This window comes from Pseudochaenichthys georgianus, unplaced genomic scaffold (assembly GCF_902827115.2).
Source record: "Pseudochaenichthys georgianus unplaced genomic scaffold, fPseGeo1.2 scaffold_2314_arrow_ctg1, whole genome shotgun sequence".
Classification (NCBI taxonomy): domain Eukaryota; kingdom Metazoa; phylum Chordata; class Actinopteri; order Perciformes; family Channichthyidae; genus Pseudochaenichthys; species Pseudochaenichthys georgianus.
Window position 1 is genome coordinate 2,501 of NW_027262919.1, and position 5,976 is coordinate 8,476.

The following is a 5,976-nucleotide window of genomic DNA, read 5'->3' on the forward strand; positions in this document are numbered from 1 at the left end:
AACACCATGAAACAGACTCACAATGCTGACTCGTGTCAATAATAATCTTTTTTTTTTTTTTTTAATTCTCTTTTTATTCAGCTTTTCACATGTTTACAGTCATAGATAATACAATATTCTCTGTAAGCCTTCTGTATTTAACAGTAAAATCACAAATCAAACGTGCATATTTGGGGATAATACAGATGCAGGCCTCACTGACCGTCAAACATGCCATAACATATAGAAAGAACATAAACACGAACAGGGTTATGGGGTGTAGCTGCAACTTATTCAAACAAGGGGGGCATAGAAATAAAAAATACTAAAAACAAAAATATATAAAAGTCCCTTCTAGACAAATGATGGTCGTATTGAATAATAATCATTTTTATAGCGCCTTTCAGGAAACCCAAGGTCGCTTTACAAGTCGGGTAGGGGGGGGGGGAGTAGGGGAAAAAAGGCAGACAGGTTAAGGGGGTGGGGGGGGGAAGTAGCGGAATAATAAACCTGTTAAACTAACTATACAGTGGGGAAAGCCTCGGTAAAAAGGTGCGCGTTGAGGGCTTTTTTTAAAATGTCCAGGGTCGGGGCGCTGCGGATTTCGGGGGGGAGAGAGTTCCAGAGGGCGGGGGGTGCCACACTGAAGGCTCTGTCACCAAAAGTCCGCAACCTGGTGCGGGGGGTGGAGAGGAGATCCTGTCCAGATGATCTTAGCTTCCGGGATGGAGTGTGGTAGCGGAGAAGGTCAGACAGGTATTGGGGGGCGAGGGACTGGTAAGTCAGAAGAAGGAGTTTATAGGTGATACGGTGCTCGACTGGGAGCCAGTGGAGGTGGATCAGGGTGGGGGTAATGTGCTGCCAGGTCTTGGTGTGAGTGAGCACCCTGGCAGCCGAGTTCTGCACATACTGGAGCCTGTCCAGGGCTTTACTGGGAACCCCGAACAGGACTCCGTTGCAGTAATCCAACCGGGAGGAGACGAATGCATGAATGAGGGTTTCGGCCACGGAATCAGAGAGTGATGGTCGTAGACGGGAGATGTTCCTGAGGTGATAGAAGGCAGACTTAGTGACGGATTTGATGTGTGACTGAAATGAGAGAGTGGAGTCAAGGATGACACCCAGGTTACGGACTTCGGGAGACGGGGAGATGGAACAGCCGTCAATGTGGAGGAGGAGATCCCCAGCCTTCCGGAGCAGTGCTTTGGGGGCCACAACCATGAGCTCAGTCTTCTTACGAGTTTGAGTAGATTTGCTGTCATCCAGGTTTTTATGGCATGGAGACAGTTGACCAAAGACTGGAGGGAGCTGGGCGGATGGTGAGGTGCTGAGATAGAGCTGAGTGTCGTCAGCGTAGCAGTGGAAATCGAGACCGAATTGACGTATGATCTGGCCAAGGGGGAGCATGTAAATGGTGAAAAGTAGGGGACCAAGCACAGAGCCTTGGGGGACACCATGGTTGGCTGGGACCGAGGGGGAGGATGAGCCGCTGATGCTAACAAACTGAGACCTGGTTGATAGATAGGACTGAAACCATGACAGAGCTGTGCCAGTGATGCCAAGGCTGTCAGAGAGGCATTTCAGGAGGACTGTATGAGAAACAGTGTCAAAAGCAGCAGAGAGGTCGAGGAGGAGGAGCATACTGATGTGTCCGGAGTCAGCAGCGAGAAGGAGGTCATTAGTGATCTTGAGGAGGCGTCTCTGTGCTGTGATGTGCTCTGGAGGCTGACTGTAGGGGCTCGTAGAGCTCATGGTCGGACAGATGTTGATGAAGCTGGGCGGCGACTGCTCTCCCTCAGGGCCCAAACCAGGCTTCTGGAGGATGGGAGTGATGGAGGCGGTTTTGAAGCAGGAGGGAACTATTCCAGATAACAGAGAGGAGTTGATGATGTCTGTTATGATGGGGCAGAGGGTGGGAAGGCAGGCCTTGACCAGCACCGTGGGCATGGGGTCAAGGGAGCAGGTGGAGGCCTTAGCATTGGTCACCAGCTTCGAGACCAGTGGAACATCCACTGGGGAGAAGGAGGAGAGAGAGCATTGGGGATTGAGGGGCCAGTGCAGAGAGGGGGGGGGGCGGGCACCAGGAGTTGTTGATGAATGGAGATCACCTTAGCCTGAACCAAGTTGAGGAACTTGGAGCAGAGGTCAGGAGCTTCAGCAGTGTGCGTGGCAGGGAGGGGGCGGAGCAGTCGGTTGATGGTGGAGAACAAGGATCTGGGTGATTTTGTCGTGAGGTGATGAGGGAGGAGTAGTAGGCGGTCTTGGTCTTGGAGAGAGCCTCCTTGTAGGACCTTACATGGTCCACCAGGGCCATACGGTGGACGGTGAGGCCAGTTCGTCTGGAAAGCCGCTCCAACCAACGACCAGTTTGCTTCATTGTGCGAAGATCAGAGGTGAACCATGGTGCCGGAGAGTCCAGGCTGAGAGAGAGGGCAGTGTTGTAGCGGGCACCAACACGTCGTCCGGCGAGGTGACGGAGAGAGCCGGGGTTATGAGGAGGTCTGAGAGGGCTGATGCACTCACTGATTTGGTGTCTCTGAAGGTGAGTGTGCGCCTGGGGCGCTGCTTGGGCAGGGGGATGGGGATGGGGAAGATGATGGCATGGTGGTCTGATACTGCCAGGTCTAGGCGCTGCAGATGCGAGGGGGGGGCACCAGTGGAGCAGACTAGATCCAGCGTGTGACCTTTGGAGTGGGTGGGGCTCTGGACATGCGGCAAAGCTACAGCTGGTGGAGTCGACGTGGATGTTAAAATCTCCCAGCAGGTGGAAGGTGATTTAGAGCAGAGAGAGGACAAGCTCACTCAGCTCGGGCATGAAGGTGGTGGGAGCTTTGGGGGGGCGGTACATCAGGGCAACCTGGAGTAGAGGTGATCCGGAGAGCGAGAATGTAATACACTCAAATGATGTGATATTGGGAGAGGGAATCTCCCTGACCCGGATACCTGCTCGGTGGATAACAGCCAGCCCGCCGCCGCGGCCGTGGAGCGAGGTTTATGGAGGTAAACATAGCCTGGGGGAGTAGCTCGGTTGAGAGCGAAGAAATTTCTCCGTTAAACATAAGAAATGAAGTTTCTTATCAATGATGATGTCATGGATGAGTAATGCTTTATTATTGAGGGAGCGGGTATTGAGCAGCATGAAGGTGGCTGCAGAGGAGACAGGTGCTCCTGTCAGAGCAGGCCAGGGGCTTCAAACAGCTGGTGCACACGTGACGTGTGTTTAGATGACGTCGACAAGCAACACGGAAGTGCAGAGCCGATGGTACCACAGGAATACTAGAATTTGTGTGAATAAATGTGTAGCGGGATGATCTGTGTATGTAGCGGGGGCGCTGCAAGAGTCCTGATGATCTGATGGTATCCAGGCAGACTGATGCCGCAGAGCTGGAAAAACCCCGAAGTTGGAGAGCGGCGTATTGAAGCACCATATCCACAGCAGCTAACCGGCTAGCAGCTAACCGGCCAGCTACCGAGCCTCGGGCAACAGCACTCCGCGGGGCAATGATCGGAGCTAACTCACGGACAGTTCGGCCCTCGAGGCAACAGTCGATCCGGTTTAGGGATAATCCAGGTGGCGAGAGAGGTGGAAAACCCAGGGGAAAACGGGATTCGGTGGCTGTCGATGCTAACAGCTGACAGGTAGCTAGCCCCAGACAGCTGATCCACAGAAATGGTGAGCAGCCGGATGAAAAACTGAACAACGCGATCATCACACAGTTATGACAGAACAGGAGGCTACATCTGATCCAGCAGCAACACGAACACTTTCTTCAAGGCAAGAGAGACGCAGACGCAGAAGCGGCGAACAAGCAACGCCAGCGTCCTCTCACATCTCAGGTCAGGGTTCATAATGCTGACTCAGGTCAGGACTCATAATGCTGACTCAGGTCAGGGTTCATAATGCTGACTCATGTCAGGGTTCATAATGCTGACTCAGGTCAGGACTCATAATGCTGACTCAGGTCAGGACTCATAATGCTGACTCAGGTCAGGGTTCAGGACTCATAATGCTGACTCATGTCAGGACTCATAATGCTGACTCAGGTCAGGGTTCAGGACTCATAATGCTGACTCATGTCAGGACTCATAATGCTGACTCATGTCAGGACTCATAATGCTGACTCATGTCAGGGTTCATAATGCTGACTCATGTCAGGACTCATAATGCTGACTCAGGTCAGGACTCATAATGCTGACTCAGGTCAGGACTCATAATGCTGACTCATGTCAGGGTTCATAATGCTGACTCAGGTCAGGACTCATAATGCTGACTCAGGTCAGGACTCATAATGCTGACTCAGGTCAGGACTCATAATGCTGACTCATGTCAGGGTTCATAATGCTGACTCAGGTCAGGACTCATAATGCTGACTCATGTCAGGACTCATAATGCTGACTCATGTCAGGGTTCATAATGCTGACTCAGGTCAGGACTCATAATGCTGACTCAGGTCAGGACTCATAATGCTGACTCAGGTCAGGACTCATAATGCTGACTCATGTCAGGACTCATAATGCTGACTCAGGTCAGGACTCATAATGCTGACTCATGTCAGGACTCATAATGCTGACTCATGTCAGGGTTCATAATGCTGACTCATGTCAGGACTCATAATGCTGACTCAGGTCAGGACTCATAATGCTGACTCATGTCAGGACTCATAATGCTGACTCAGGTCAGGACTCATAATGCTGACTCAGGTCAGGGTTCAGGACTCATAATGCTGACTCATGTCAGGACTCATAATGCTGACTCAGGTCAGGGTTCAGGACTCATAATGCTGACTCAGGTCAGGACTCATAATGCTGACTCAGGTCAGGACTCATAATGCTGACTCAGGTCAGGACTCATAATGCTGACTCATGTCAGGACTCATAATGCTGACTCAGGTCAGGACTCATAATGCTGACTCAGGTCAGGACTCATAATGCTGACTCATGTCAGGGTTCATAATGCTGACTCAGGTCAGGACTCATAATGCTGACTCAGGTCAGGACTCATAATGCTGACTCAGGTCAGGACTCATAATGCTGACTCATGTCAGGGTTCATAATGCTGACTCAGGTCAGGACTCATAATGCTGACTCATGTCAGGACTCATAATGCTGACTCATGTCAGGGTTCATAATGCTGACTCAGGTCAGGACTCATAATGCTGACTCAGGTCAGGACTCATAATGCTGACTCAGGTCAGGACTCATAATGCTGACTCATGTCAGGACTCATAATGCTGACTCAGGTCAGGACTCATAATGCTGACTCATGTCAGGACTCATAATGCTGACTCATGTCAGGGTTCATAATGCTGACTCATGTCAGGACTCATAATGCTGACTCAGGTCAGGACTCATAATGCTGACTCATGTCAGGACTCATAATGCTGACTCATGTCAGGGTTCATAATGCTGACTCAGGTCAGGACTCATAATGCTGACTCAGGTCAGGGTTCAGGACTCATAATGCTGACTCATGTCAGGACTCATAATGCTGACTCAGGTCAGGGTTCAGGACTCATAATGCTGACTCATGTCAGGACTCATAATGCTGACTCATGTCAGGACTCATAATGGTGACTCATGTCAGGGTTCATAATGCTGACTCAGGTCAGGACTCATAATGCTGACTCATGTCAGGGTTCATAATGCTGACTCAGGTCAGGACTCATAATGCTGACTCATGTCAGGACTCATAATGCTGACTCATGTCAGGGTTCATAATGCTGACTCAGGTCAGGACTCATAATGCTGACTCAGGTCAGGGTTCATAATGCTGACTCATGTCAGGGTTCATAATGCTGACTCAGGTCAGGACTCATAATGCTGACTCAGGTCAGGACTCATAATGCTGACTCATGTCAGGGTTCATAATGCTGACTCAGGTCAGGACTCATAATGCTGACTCAGGTCAGGGTTCAGGACTCATAATGCTGACTCATGTCAGGACTCATAATGCTGACTCATGTCAGGACTCATAATGCTGACTCATGTCAGGACTCA